Below are 15,457 nucleotides of genomic sequence, written 5' to 3' on the forward strand. Positions count from 1 at the left end.
ATGGTTGACTCATAGATTCAATAATGTGTTTGATCTGGCTATTTTAGGCGTAAACATGTTTTCTATGAAAGAAAAAAATCAGAGAATCCCTAATCAGATTAGGCATGTGATTATTGTTAATCACCAAATCGACTAAGATGTTACAAATTTTTTTTTTTATCTTTTGTGTGTGTAATATAATACAGGATATTTAACTAGTGTGCCACGAATATGGAATCTCTATTGTACATCTAAAATGATTTCAGGCTTGCTTAAAATATAATATTTCTAAAGAAGTTGTATGCATGTAAATGTATATTTTTAAGTCATATTAACTGATGATGCGTTAATTACTCATAAATATAATATATTTTTATTGCATAAACACATCATTTATAGGTTTAAAATCCACACTTAGATGCATATAAATGTCATTGAGCTACGATTCAAATTTCGTTCGAATCAAACTTAAAACGAGAGAGATATTGCAATTTTAGTGAAACAGGTCAGACCTCGGGGCGATGCGGGTCAAAACGAATCCAAACGCTCATTTTGGGCCTTGTATATGAGCAAAATGTACCCAATCCAACCCACATCAACCAAAATTACATTTTTGAAAACCATTGCTAAAACCCCCATCAAAAGAGGTGCCTAGCCATTCTTTTGGTTTTAATCCTTATTTTGGAATTAACTAAAATATGGTTTTAAGCTTTAAAAACCACACTCTAACCCTAATCTCACGTTTTTACCTTGGAGAATGCGCTTTCCCCAACCGATTCCAACTCCAGCATCTTCCTCCTCCTTCACAAATTGCCCCATCTCTTCTCTTTGGGTGGCTTGGTTTTGCCAAGCCCTCCATAGCCGCCATCTTCTCCTTCCATTCCCTCCTTCTTCCACATCTTTCTTGCTTTTCCATTTGCTGACCCTAATGCTCCATGTTGCTATTTTGCAGGTAAGAGAAGCTGCTGGATACGCCTTTTCCTCTTGTGGTGCCGTATACCACAAGAGGGATTAGCAGACCCTTTTCCTCATTCGGCTCTTTGCACCCCCCATTGCCACCAGTTCCGCACGCCATTTCCGGAGTAGCTCCACCTGCATTTTCCTGCAAACTACAACAAAGAGAGGTTAGACATCATCACCGAGGTATGGGCGTGCATCCCCTTGGCAAATTCTACCTCTTCCTATCCTCCACCCTTGTCGGACGACCTCCAGAGGTCGTCGTCTCCTCTTCTCCTCTTTTAGTTTATATGTTAGGGGTAGTTCATCTGTTTGAAAAAACTAAAAAGAAAAAAAAAGATTTCCATATGTTTTTCTAGCATTGATCCTGGTTGTTGTTTTGATTTCAGTTCTGATTAGTTTTGAATTACGATCCCTATTATTCTATTTTGATTGTTTTTCTGGTTCGATTTGCATAGGTGCTTGTTTTGTTTAAATGTGGATTCTTCTTCTTCCCTGTTTGCTTGTTCTTTCCTGTTTTGTTTAGTGTTGATTTCTGTTTAGTGTTCTATTTTAGTTTGATTCCTGTGCTCGGTTCAATTTCTTTCTTGTTCTTACTTTGATTTAGATGTTTGTTTTGTTTTTAATTTTGTTTGTCTTTGATTTCTACGAATTTTGCTTTTAGTTTGATTCCTTTTTTATTTCTTTCTTGCTTTTATTTTCGTTTCAGATTTCTGTTTCCTGTCGTTGATTCAAGCCTTTCTTTCCAGTTTGTGCATTCGTATAACATTTGATAGTTTCTTTATGATAGTAGATTAAAATCGTACATTTCTTTCTGATTCCTGTAGTTGGATTCTGACTTTCTAGGTAGCATATGTTTTTAATTCGCATTTCCATCGCAATTTGCATCGTTCTTTTAGCATTTCTATTACAATTGATAAGCAATTTTCATTTTCGTATTACTGAGTTCATTTTCCATTTTCGTTGCCTGTTCTTTCTGGTTTTACTGATTGCTTTACTGTTTTATGTTTGTTTTTACTGATTGCTTGAAAGTATCGTTAGGTTTTTGCTGAGTTTTAGTGTTTTACTGTGTTCATTGGTTGCTTATTGGTGTTGTGAGTGAGTTAGTGCTGTGTGTGATAATAGTGTGTTAAGCAGAGAGTAAGTGTAGTGGCTGCGTGTGTGTGTGTGTGTTTTTTTTTACTGTGTTACTTAGTGTTTTAGTGTTACTTATTGTTTTTCTTCTTTCACTGTTTGTTTAAGCATAGTGATTCATGTTTTAGTGTTTGTTTTACTATGCTTTAGTTTTTTTTACTATTTTAGTGTTTTTTTTTATGAATATGGCTGCGATTTTTAGTATATGTTTTGCTGTGATTTTCAATGTGTCAATGTTACTGATTTCAGTATTATTGAAACTCGTTTCTGAACTTCACTGTTGGAATTAGCTGAACTTCACTGAAAAATGTTTACTGTTGTTAAATGCTCCTAACTGCTAAGTTCCACTGTTTGAAGGAAACCGAGTTTCACTATAATGTCTTCACTTTAGTTTTATTTGATGTTTCCTGTTTCATTGATTAGTCTTCACACTTGATTTTAATGTTTTGAGTATTACTTGTTAAATGATTTTTACTAAGTATTTTGAGTGAATAATAATATTAGATCTTAGTGTTATATCATTAATTAGTATTAGTTAATCGATTAGTTAGTGTTAGTTCATGAACAGTTAGTGATGAATTAAACAATTAGTTAGTTGTTAAGAGAATTAATTTGTATTGTTAAGTGCTTTGTCATTAGTTAGTAGTTACACTTAATTAGCATCTTTGTAATTAGAGGAATGTAGTATTTTGATACTAAATTCACTTAGTGTTTTGTAATTAGATTTCATAGTTGTTTTATAGTTAGAAATACTTAGTTAATTTGTAGTTAGTTTTACTTAGTTGCAAATTGCTATTAGTTGTTTTTGATATTCCATTTAGCTCTTAAAATTACTTAGCGAATTGTCATTAGGTTTATATAGTTCATAGTTAGTTTGCATATATTCACATTGTAGGTTTAGTATAGTTTTATTTGTCATTAGATTTCATTTGAATTTGCCATTTCATTTCGTTCATATTATCTTTCTATGTTTTGATTTCTTTATATAGTTTATATAGGTTTATAATTAGTCTGTATGTATGTTTGTTCGATAATTAGTATTTTAGGATTTATTTTCGCATAGTGTGGGGGCAAAATAGTCATTTGCCATTTTACGTAGTTTTTCTAATTATGATTTTTAGTGTCTTTCTCCGTTCCTAATATTAGTCCAGAGTTAATTGTAGTGTTATGATAATTCGTTAGGAAATTAGCTCTGGTAATTTCTTGTTTTACGTAAAATTAGGGTAGCAATTAATTTTAGCATTAATCTAGAAATAGTTATTTTGGTTTCTCTAAATAGTTTTACTAACTGTGTTTTTTTTTGCGTTATGCAGATGATACCAAGCCGCAACTCTTCGCATACTCCGTAAAGCTTTGGATTCATCTCGTTGTTTCTCTTTTTTATAACTTGTTTAAGTTGATTTTCCTGTAATATTTTCTGTAATTATACAAGTTCTATATCAATAAAATGCAAAGTTTAGATTTAATTTGAGTGTATCCTGTTTCCTGTGGATCGATCCGACTCACCGCTTACGTGGGAAATCAGTTTTATTATTTGATTGATTATTTTCCAAAACACTTTCAACGATAAAATAATATTTTAAAATAACACTTGCAAAAATACCATCATTAACCGGAACCTGCACACCCTATTGTAATAGAACTGTGATGAACTACTAATCAATATTTTGGTGTAAATTCAAAGATTGAGATGCATTAAGTAAACTGATCACAATCTAATATGCTTGTTCTGAGTGTTTCTCTGAGTAATTGTTTGTACGAGATGTGATTAAAACATGTCAAGTGTTGCAAATCTGCGAACTTGACTCAGACTATATATTGTTAGTTTATACAGAATTTCATATGGTGTAAATTCATTGTTTAATTGACAATTTTATGTTCTGAATGTATTAGATGAGAATCAATTTCTTGTACATATACTAAGAGATACTGTGATTTTCTTGTTATAGCCGAAATAAATTTCTGTTTTAAGTTTAATCCCAGAAAACTTTAATTTCTGTAGGGAGTCTCTTGAGGAAAAACTAACTTTGCAATAAGGTCAATATCAAAGCTAGTTGATTTCATGTTGCTTTTCTAGAGAGTACTACTGAATGATAACCATACACTATACCTATGCTAAAATGTTACATACAAATATTTAAAATGCAAGGGAATGCATGTATGTGCCACACTCATGTATATATATATAGTGTAGGGTTCAAGAGTGAGTAATCATAGATACATGCTTGATGAAAGGAATATCGGTATATAACTTTACACTTACCTTTGGGTGACTCACCTTGGAATCTAACACATCTACAAGGGTTAATGAATGAACCCATAATCGAGCCTACGGGTCGGTTCAAGGCTGACACGAGAGTTGCCAAGGTTTATAAAGTAACTACATTGGTAAATTAAAATATAATATTCCTGCCTGACTGGTTTAAAGATACCAGAGCATCCGTGCTTTACTGGTTTAAAGGTATCAGAGCACTCTGAGTGGGTCTGTGAAATCAAATAGACAAAAATTGGCTTGTATACCTTTGTAAGATCACACAGAGTGGGGATCTACTACTATGGTAGTAAATTTTGAGAAAACGCCCCAGTACTTTGAGAAATTTAATTAAATGAAATGATCAACCCACTCAGATTCAGACTTACCTTGGAGAGGGTAGGTGGTATAAAACTCCAGGGACGTGTGTTTCTTGTTTCGAGCGAAAATGGCTCGTTGGTCCCTAGTCCTCGAAGTTGGGAGACCCAGACTACCAATGTGTCCTAGGTGGTATTTCTTTGTTCTTCTGCAGAAGTTAGGGATGCATCCCGTTTTGGTTTTGGGCCTTTGGGAGGTTCTCTCGACCACTGGTCGTTCCCTTATGATTTACAATTTCAATTAGAATACTCGGGTAAATAAAACACTAATGAATAATAAACCTCTGAATGTTCTCGTTTGAAATGGTTGCCTTGGCCTGCGTGTACCTGCATGATAATTAAAGATAAACATTTGAATTAGATTATCTTAGGTATAACATCTGAGTAGGTAGTGTCAGATTTACAATTGTACACATAAACAATTACTTTTGATATGTGAGCATTTACTTTTAGCATGCAATGAAATATGTGGTTATGAGAGATTTATATTTTTGCTAATGCTTTTACATGTTAGTTACTTTTATAATTGTGGTTGTCATAGTGTAGATTCTTTACTTGTTCTTGTATATACTAAAAATTACACACAGCACCCACATCACATACTTGACACATGATATACCTGCAAGAAAAAATTACAGTAGTACCTACTTAGACAGTTGTACTCTAATTCTAATTAATTTACCATTTTCAGGTGAAGAGTAGAATATCTAGAGTGGTTGCGGGATGAGGTGCTGATCAGGATGTTTGATTTATTGTGTTCCCGGGACATCTCAGATTAAATTTTAATTTATTCTTATTCTTGTAATTTGAAAACTTTGATGTCATTATTTATTTGGAATAAAATAATTTTGTTACTTGATCACTTCTGTAATGCGCCTGAATGCTTAACCCAATGAAATGGTTGTTTCCGCTGTTATATATATATATATATATATATATATATATATATATATATATATATATATATAAAATTCCTCTAAAAATTTGAGTTAAATTTTGTGGCGTTACATAAAGAGCCAAAACATGATTTCAACATAGGCACAAAAAGGGTCAATAGAGTTGAACCCAAAGAAAACAAAAGCAGAAAAACAAAACAGAAACAAGCAAGAGCCAAACAAACGAAAAAAAATGGCTCACGCAGGAGCCGCAAAACCAATACTGTTCGGAGGGAGCGGAGCGACAACAAGAGGAAACGTTAGATCGAGAAGATGAATACACAGAATCGCGTAAACGTCCACTAGGATTTTTTGAGTAAGATGATTAATGTCAACCAAAGATTCCCGAAAAGAGGCATCATTGCGGGCTATCCAAACGAACCACCAAGTGGTAAACGACCACAACCTCCGGATTATCCGCCACCACTTACTACGCCGAAGGCAGACCAGACCCAAGATGAGGTCTAGCGCAAATGACTCCTCCATAACCAGGACCTCCGGGTGCCTCCAAGTCCTACTAAAGATCTCCACAAAGGTAGGGCAAGACCAGAAGAGGTGGAGCGAAGATTCTTCAGCAGCATGACAAAGCACACACTAGCTCGGAAGCTGGAAGCCCCACCTTTTTAAGGTAGAGTGAGTTTGGACCTTATCATGCAGGATTAACCAAACCAAGACCCGAGAACGGGGTGAAGGACCCTTCGCTCAGAGCACAAATTTGGGCAACCAAACCATCTATGGGGGAAACAACGATCTATAGACTTTGCTGGTCAGGAAATTTCCGGTAGGGGCAATAGCCCAATGCACCAAGTTACCAAAATCAGCAAGATCATCAAAATTGTCGCTGAAGAAAGCTAAAGCCTACAACCATGACTTACGCAGATGGAAAAACACTCCACACTGCGAGCGGAGGAAAACCGAAAGGAGAGAAGGAGGCCCATACTTAGAGAGAAGAAAAGTAGCTCAAGGATTATCCGGTTGATGAGCAAACCAACATTGCTTAAAGACGAGGGCAATGCTCTTGAGTCTGAGTATAGAAATACCTAAACCGGCAATAGAACGCGGCAAGACCACCAAACGCCAGCCAACCAGGTGGCGCTTACCCTTGACAAGACACCCAGACCAATATGTTCTAAAGGGGTCTAGGATAGTCTAGGAGATGAATGATCTAGAAGCTCCACATTATATATATATATGTGTGTGTGTGTGTGTGTGAGTGAATATTTGGTGCTAATGAAGGTACGAAGCTATTGAGTAAAAGTGACTTCTTTTTCTTATTTTTAGACTTCTTTTGTAGATCAGACCTTATGGATGTGACCTACAAGATTTGTTTAGTTGAAAATGAGTTTTGAATTATATGATTGTAACATATAAACAGGTTTTTAAAGCTTTTAAAAAATGTACCAAAATTTCACGGCTCAAAAAGACATGATCCAAAATTTGATCCTTAGCAAACAAACTGTGCTGCACACATCTATATGGTCTGATTGAGTTGATACAACCTGAACTTAGGATTTTTAGCTCATTAACAGCTCTACACAAAGGGTGGGCAAATATCATACTTTGATAATAAAATGTCACAGTTTTTTTTTTTAATGACCAGGAATCCTCACCAAAGCAAGAAAACCCCCGGGTGAGACTCCATGTCCACCCTGCCTTATGTAACCCACCTTTAAAAAATCTACGGATACAGCCACGTGCCAGTGGAGTTTGATCCAGCACCTTCATCTCAACACCCTCACAACCACCCCACTGGCCACAGGGGTGCCTCCGTGGTGATAAGAAACAAGTCAAAGTTAGTCATAGTTGTTAGGGCTATGTTCCCCTTTACAAAGTCAAGTCATGCAAAGAATGAGTCAAATCACTTCAATAGAAAGCCTTCCATTTGCAACATTTTGTGAGCGCGCCCACAAGGCAATGTGTGCAAAGCCCAATACTCCTGCTACTACTCTCTCTCTCTCTCTCTCTCAACAATGCTTCTACTAGTAAAAAAAGGAATAACACCAACTTTCTCATGACAGTCGTACTGATGACAACACCACATGTCATTGGAAATACAGTCAGCTGAGGCCATGGGCATGTAAGCATCACGTTGGATCTAAGGCCAGATCCTATTAGAAAATCCATACACGAATCTTGGTCCCATGTACCGTGAGTCTATTGAGTCGGTGAGGCTAACAGACGACAAACGTACATGGAATCCGATTTTTTTCATGTGGGTGGAGAGAAGTCGGATAGAAACTTGGTTGAACCCGGATCGGGCTCTTTAAATGATGACCTGGTGAATCCGGGTCTGACAATCTGGGTTGGATCATGCTCTAAGATGGAAGTTTGGTAGTTGTCTTCACTTGATCATTGTATAAAAAATAAAAACAAAAATTAAGCATTTTGCATTTCCAAGAATTAATATTTGGTACTATTGAAGGCAGGGAACAATTGTATAAATTACCTTTTTATACTTTTTGGATTTTGTTGTTTGATGGATGTGATCTGCAAGTGCAAGTTGGTTTAGTAGAAAATGAGTTTTGAATCATGCGAGTGTGATATGTAAACAGGTTTTTTAGGAGCTTCAAAAATCAAAAGCCCACAATGCACTAAAATTTCATAACTAAAAAAAAAACATATTTTTAGATCAAAATAACACAATCCAAGCCTGTCAGCAGACGCGTCAACTGTTTCTCCACACCCACAGGCATCAGAAACATGAACATAAAGAATTCTGGAATGGTTGAGAGAACGTGCTTCACTAAAGTTAGGCGGTTAACATATGAGAGATAAGAAGCTTGCCACGAGAGTAATTTGCGCTTAACTTTAAGAAGTGTCGGAGCCCAGGCCGCAAAGGAAAGACACTTAACTTGTAACGACAAGCAGCACAACAAGACCCTCAGCGACCGCATTGAACAATAAAGGCAAAAGAGGGCAACCTTGACACATACTCCACTCTAGCTTGAACCGTTTTTCGAAAGTGTCGTTGATATTCAGCATAGCCTGGGCATTAAAGACTAGTTCCCTAACCCAACCAGAGAGCTGATGACCAAACCCAAAGTTTGATAACATTTGAAATAAAAAGGGCCATTGTACAGAGTCAAAGGCCTTATGAAAATCTAATTTAAGAACGAAAGAAGGTTGTCCACAAAGATGCAAAGAGTGCACAACCTCGGTTGCCATGATAAAAGAATGATGAACCCTTTTATTATGGATGAAGGCGATCTGGGAGTATGAGAAGATCTGCTGAGTTATTGATTTCAGCCTGTTTGCCAAAACCTTGACAATCATACAGTAAAGAGCACTTGTCACCGAGATGAGGCGAAACTGAGAGATATCCAAAGCGTTGTCGTCTTAAGGAATAAGTGAAATAATGGCTAAATGAAAAGAGTAGGGCAACCTAGAATTGCAATAAAACTCATCGAAGAGGCTAACCACGTCCGGTTTGACAGAATCCCATTTTTTTTTTGAAAAAAGTCAACATAGAACCCATCAAAGTCAGACACTTTCTAAACAGACAGATCCTTGATAGCACGAAGGATCTCAACATCCGAGAATCTTCTTTGTAAAACATAGGCTTGGTCATGAGAGATCGCCCGTAGCATGACAAACTTAATATTCTTCTCTGCATCCACTGAAGAGGTATAAATAAACTTAAAATAGCGTGTGACAACCTGGTTGACAAGCTGATCACAAAAAGAGACACCCTCAATGAAGATAGAAGGGATGGCCTTCCTCCGATGGCGATGAGACACATAGGAGTAAAAAAATTTAGTGTTGCCATCACCAGCTTTGAGCCAATTCACCCTTGATCGCTGCTTCCAACGAATTTCATCCCTGACTCTCCAATTATTCAACAACATAGATAGCTCAATGGACCTGGCCTGAAAACTCAAAAGTTGATGTTCAGAAAAAATGTCAGGGGAAGACATATATTGGTACAATTCATCTAGCTCACGCTCCGAGACATCCAAATGCTAAAAGTTTACAATGTTGCAATTATGGATCCAGGTCCTGATAATGTTAGCAAGACGCAAAAGCTCGCTGATAAGCCGAAGAGCAACCCAATGCTCGATAGATGTCTTAGACCAAGAGGCCGAAATAATCGAATTGAAATCCGGCTCCTGAAGCCACCATTGCTAAAAAATAAAGTGCTTGGTGAAGGAGAAGCCATTCCCTCAAAGAGTGATGAGTTGACCATGGTCAGAGATAGAGGGCGCAAGCAAGACACATTTAATGTCAGGGATGGGGTCCAACAAAGAAGGGGTGACAAATACTCTGTCCAGAACCCGACAACATGGGTACGATCGTCTATTCGACCAAGAGAAGTGCTCACCGGTAAGAGGAAGAGGATAAAGAAGATGTCAGTGAACAAAGTCTTAGAAGCCTTGAATAGAACGATCATGAAGGATGATATAATTGGAATCATGAGGAGAAAACAAACAATTAAAATTGTCCATAATAAGGTGGCACTGATCATTAGAAGTAACCACCCTATCAAGGTCATCCCAAAATGTGGGCCTCCTGTTAGCGAGGTTGAGTCCATAAACCACGGACACCACTGCTTTCCGACCAATTGACTGTAAGCTGAAGGCAACAGACAAAGAGTAGAGACCCACATCCAGTTGCGATAAATTTAGAGACTTCTTACTGAAGAGGAGAATACCACTGGCATGGTTGACCGCTGGCTTAAAGAAAAAATCCGCACCCCGCCAAAAGGAAGAAGCGACCGCAAGCGATATGTCCTCCATTTTAGTTTCACAAATGACAAATAGGTCTGGATTAGCCTGTCTAATTCAACTCGCCAAAAACAAGCGCTTGGAGGCAAAATTGAGGCCCCTAATATTCCAACAAACAAGCTTCATGTTACAAAATCTGAAAAGACCCGTGGCTGTCGCAGCCTGAGCGATCTACAATGAGACCAATAAAGAGAAACCGAATCTAGAAAGACAACCCTCATTCGTCTACGGTTACCAATGGGCGAATGCTTAACATTCCCGGCGGGAGAGTCATCCAGCGAAGAACCGAACAAAACAGAAGGAGGGGGGGGGGCAAAAGATATCCCAAAAACAGAATGGAGACCAGAAATAGTTGAATCCATGATAGCTGATAGAGCTAGCAACTGAGATGCAGAGAGAGAGATATCCAGCAGCCGAGCAGCGTCACCGATATCAATACCCAGGAGGTGCAAACTGGGATGCAAATGGAGCTGAGAGGAAGGCAAGTGAGTTGACACCCCCCCAACAGACCGTCGTCAGGGCCAATGATAGGAGAAAAAATTGGACGTAGGGAATATGAGATAACCTCTGAGGCAGGAGGGAAAAAAGGGCGAGGATGAGAAACCAAGAAGTCAATCACCATACAACTGCTGGCTTTGTTGGAGAGAGCGCGAATTACTATAATATGTATAACAGGGTAAGCAAAATTTTGGGATGAAAAGAGAATGAAGGAAGAGATTGAACTAAGGCCACCATGAGCAAGACTGTCCACCCGCGCCATCGAGCAACAACTGGAGAGGGAGAAGGTCGAAGAAAATATCGGGTCCCAAGGATGCGAAGAAATGATCGACTGACCTCGAGTAAGCAAACCTGAAGGCGTCACCAATGAGATTTGGGAATGTGCGCAAGAATAAGCAGACTAAGGGTCCCGCCCAGGAGGAGAAAAAATCGCCAGGTCCCGAGAAGAGAAATCATTGAAAGTGACAGACTGCATGGAGCCATCCCCATGCGGAATGGCCGATGTCCTGGAGATGGATGAAAAAGGTGCTAGGTCCCAAGAAGATGACAAATTGATCGTATGAGCTGCATCAAAGAAATCAATGCAGGCCTGGGCATAGGCATGCGAGCCCATACCAGACAGCACGAGCGACAATGTTGAATGATGAAGGTCTGATTCCCCACTGCATTCAAGCATACCTGGAAGAGCCGCCACAGAGACTCGGGAAAGAGAGACAGAAAAACCAGACCTGTGCGAAACAACCGACGGTTGGGAGACACACGCATCGAAAAGCCGTGCTGGAATGAGGATAGTCTTCATTGGAGAAGAGGCATGGGAATCCGAAGACGAGGACTGAGAAACCTTAGCAATGGGCGGCGACCGGACCGGGACCCATATAGACCCAATGTTGACCGCGATGGAGGAATCCGTTAGCTGCTGAAGATCACTGATTTGCACCCACGACGAGAAAGATAGATGTCCAATTGACCGAGGATTACTCCGGCGAGCATGAAAATGCACCAACCCAGCAGGGGCTTGGGAAGGAAGAGATGGCCCCACCGAGAGTGGAGGAGAGAAGGCATAATGCCTGTGCATCCATACCGGATGATGCCAAGATAAAAAAAAGGAATCACACTTGTGGCAGTGAAGGTGTTTATGAGAATTCAAGGAGAAACAAGCAGCACACCACCAATCCCCCGGCCTGGCAAGACTTAACTGAGATTTAGAATGAAGGGCATGGAAGAAACACTGCCAAGAAGAAGGAACTTGCTGCCACAACTTATCCGCCTTCCGAACCGATGGCACACGAAAGAAGAATGGCGGAACCAACGTTGCCTGAGCAGAGCACACAGTGAGAGGCTCCAGCCTTACTCCACGCAGGAAATGTTGAACGTCCGAGATGAGAAGCGAGCCTACAGCAAGAGAGAGAGAGAGAGGGGGGCGCGGGTGGCCAGTGGGCAGTTGTGGCAGGCGGTCCTCAGCCGTTCACCTGGGTAAAGAGGCGGTCTTGTTCTTGGAATCTGCTTACATCCATTGTCAGCTACATTGACCAAGTTCCTGAGTAGATATTTGAATGATATATGATTATATATGTCGTGATTGATCCCTCTTACCAACAGTATGCCGTCGGTTTTGGTTTTTCAAAAGTTTCATTTTTTTTACTTATTTTCTGGATCAGGTGCAATCACATTGCACAATTGCAATGTGCTGCTGCACCTGATCACCATCCATTTGCTGTTGGGTCCCACTCTAACAGGCTGTACAACAGAAGATAGAGGGTGATCAGGTGCAGCGGTGCAATGTGATTGTACCTGATCCTGCCTCCTCTTTTCTTGGAATCTGCTATTACATCCACTATCAACTACATTGACCGAGCTCCTGAGTAAAGATCTGAGGGCTCAGGGCTTCGGATGGTTGCAAGATAATTCTTGACTTATATGATAAGTGATTCTTCTAATACTAGGATATTGTTTTGGAGTATGTGGCTGCATTGATGGTAAATGACAGAAGGATGGAATTTGGAAGGTTGTCTATTTTACTCATTGAAATTATAGACAACTCTACACCTAAAAAAATATTGGGCTTAAGCACATTGTGGGAGATGGATAATAAAGGCTCTATCCAGAATTGATTTTTATGATGATAAACGGTAATAAAAAAATGGTAATTTCCTTATACAAACCCACCTTTTGCCTGAAATTCCATGTCAGGTACCACCTTTTTTGAAATTCTTGACATGAACCTACATTTTTCTGACAATGGTCAAATAAGGACCTGATCTAACCTATCGTTACCCTTACCCAATTAATCGTAAGTTTTTAATATCCTTCTCCCCTTTTCCTTTCCATTAGCATTTTAATCTTTAAAAAAGAATATATTTGTTATGGATCTGATTAGAGTGTCAATGGGTCAAACTTTCATTGATTGGGTAATACCCAGGCTTTGGCATCCTTAGATCTGACCAAAACGTTTACATATACAAAAAATATGTCAGATCCTGTTTTGGATCTCATCTTACAATCGACCGATTAATTCAAGTATAAAGAAAAAGGGTCTTATTGGACCCAAATTTTACCCAAATTTTACCAAACTCAACTTTAACACTTAGCTGGTTCTAACATGGATCTGAACAAGCCCAAATGTATAAGTTAACTATTTAGTCCAAATTTGTATATATACGCTGTCCAGTATGAAATTATGGGTCAGATATACTTTTGTATTTGTTTTTTAAAGTTTGGTTCTAGTTTTAGACCCATATCCGACTCAGGTGTCATAATAAAATTTTCAATCCAGTTAGAAAATTTGACCTTATGATATGGTATCTGCTAAAAAGATACATAATGATTTTTACGTGAAAAAATGGGGGGTTTTAGCCTGATTCTAATTCAACTATAATGATAATTTGGGTCCAACCCAGAGCGAAATAAACCTAAAATATATTTATCATGGATCTGACGCAAACTAGGACATATTACTCTAAACCGAAAATCGGTGGACATATTACCCTTATAAGATGTAATAAGGGTAGCTGTTTAGAAGGGCATTCATGTAGTTTTAATAAACAAGAGTAGAATAGGAATTTTGGAGGACTTTAAAGCGTTCCTCAGAGGTTAATGCGAGGTTTTTATTTGACCATTGTCAGAAAAATACAGACCTATAACAGGAATTTGAGAAAATATGGTACTTGACATGTAATATCAGGTAAAAGATTGGTTCTATAAGAAAATTACCCTAAAAAAATTACTGATATTTGTTAGTCACAGTAAGTGTAATATTATGAAACATAGTGGTGGAGATGTAATTAGGAGAAGATAAATTGTGGTGTTCCCTATAAAATAGCCCGTGTTTATGATCCTAAATGGCAGGCTTGGGTTTGAAATGCTGCTGCTGCTGCTGCTGCGGATGATGATGATAGTGATATGGAACAAGGCATTCTAACAAGTGGCCACAAGGAAGACAATGGAAACTGGAAGATGCAATATCTTCCCAAATTAGCCATCCAACTTGACTTTAGAAACCTAAACCTGCGTTCCCAACACTTGGTCTTTTCATATTCTAAAATTCAATCATAGTTTGGCGGGAAAGCATATCCAGAGTGCCATCCCAACCCCACCCCTTAGCACTGCATATTTGATGGTGCTGCAGGAGAGCTAAGAAAAAGGTCAAGATCAGGAATTTTTTAATGATGGTAAATGTTTTATTGTCTGACTCAAAATTTATAGTCTTTTAAACCAAACTCCGCCTAGTTATACACCGCCGGTCCCAAGCCCGGATAAAAGAGAAGGGTTGCGGTAGGCCAGTGACAGCCGTCACACCTATGAACCAATATGAGAATTTTGTTGGGGCGTTCTCTACTGAGCGACACGCTGAACTCTATAAGCCCGGAGACAGTGATAAATGGGCAAGGGTTGCTAGGTCGTCGCTCAGAAGCGACATGTCACACCGACGCTCGGGTGCAGTGTCAAATAGGCAAGGGTTTCCTCACTTTGTTGGACGGATGGGGGTAAAGAAGATAGTTCAAGACCATAAAATTATGTTAGCCACTTGGAACATAGGGTCTTTAACTGGTAAGTTGGTAGAGTTAGTAGATGTTATGTGTAGAAGAAAGATGAATATTTTATGTCTACAAGAGACCAAATGAGTAGGTGAGAAAACAAAAGTGATAGAACCTTGAGGATATAAGATTTGGTATACAAGAATAAATAGGAATAAAAATGGAGTAGGGATTGTTATTAGTCGTGAGTTTATAGATAATGTAGTTGAGGTCCGTAAAAAGGGTGATAGGATTTTACTTATTAAATTAGTATTAGGTATGAATATTATTAGTGTTTATGCACCTTAAGTAGGTTTAGATGATTCCATTAAGCTTCAATTTTGGAAAGATTTAGATGGAGTAGTACAAGGGATATATCTTATGGAGAAAAGCTTTTCATCGGCGGTGACCTTAATGGACATGTAGGCATTAGTAGGGATAGATTTGAGAGTATCCATGGAGGCTATGGTATAGGAGAACGAAACGAAAGTGGAGAAAGGATTTTAGATTTTGGTTTGTCTTATAGTATGATCTTAGCAAACACTTGGTTTAGGAAGATGGAGTCTCACCTAGTAATATTTAAAAGTGGGGT

Source organism: Nuphar pumila, chromosome 2 (assembly GCF_984573655.1).
Source record: "Nuphar pumila chromosome 2, dmNupPumi1.hap1.1, whole genome shotgun sequence".
In the NCBI taxonomy this organism is placed as follows: domain Eukaryota; kingdom Viridiplantae; phylum Streptophyta; class Magnoliopsida; order Nymphaeales; family Nymphaeaceae; genus Nuphar; species Nuphar pumila.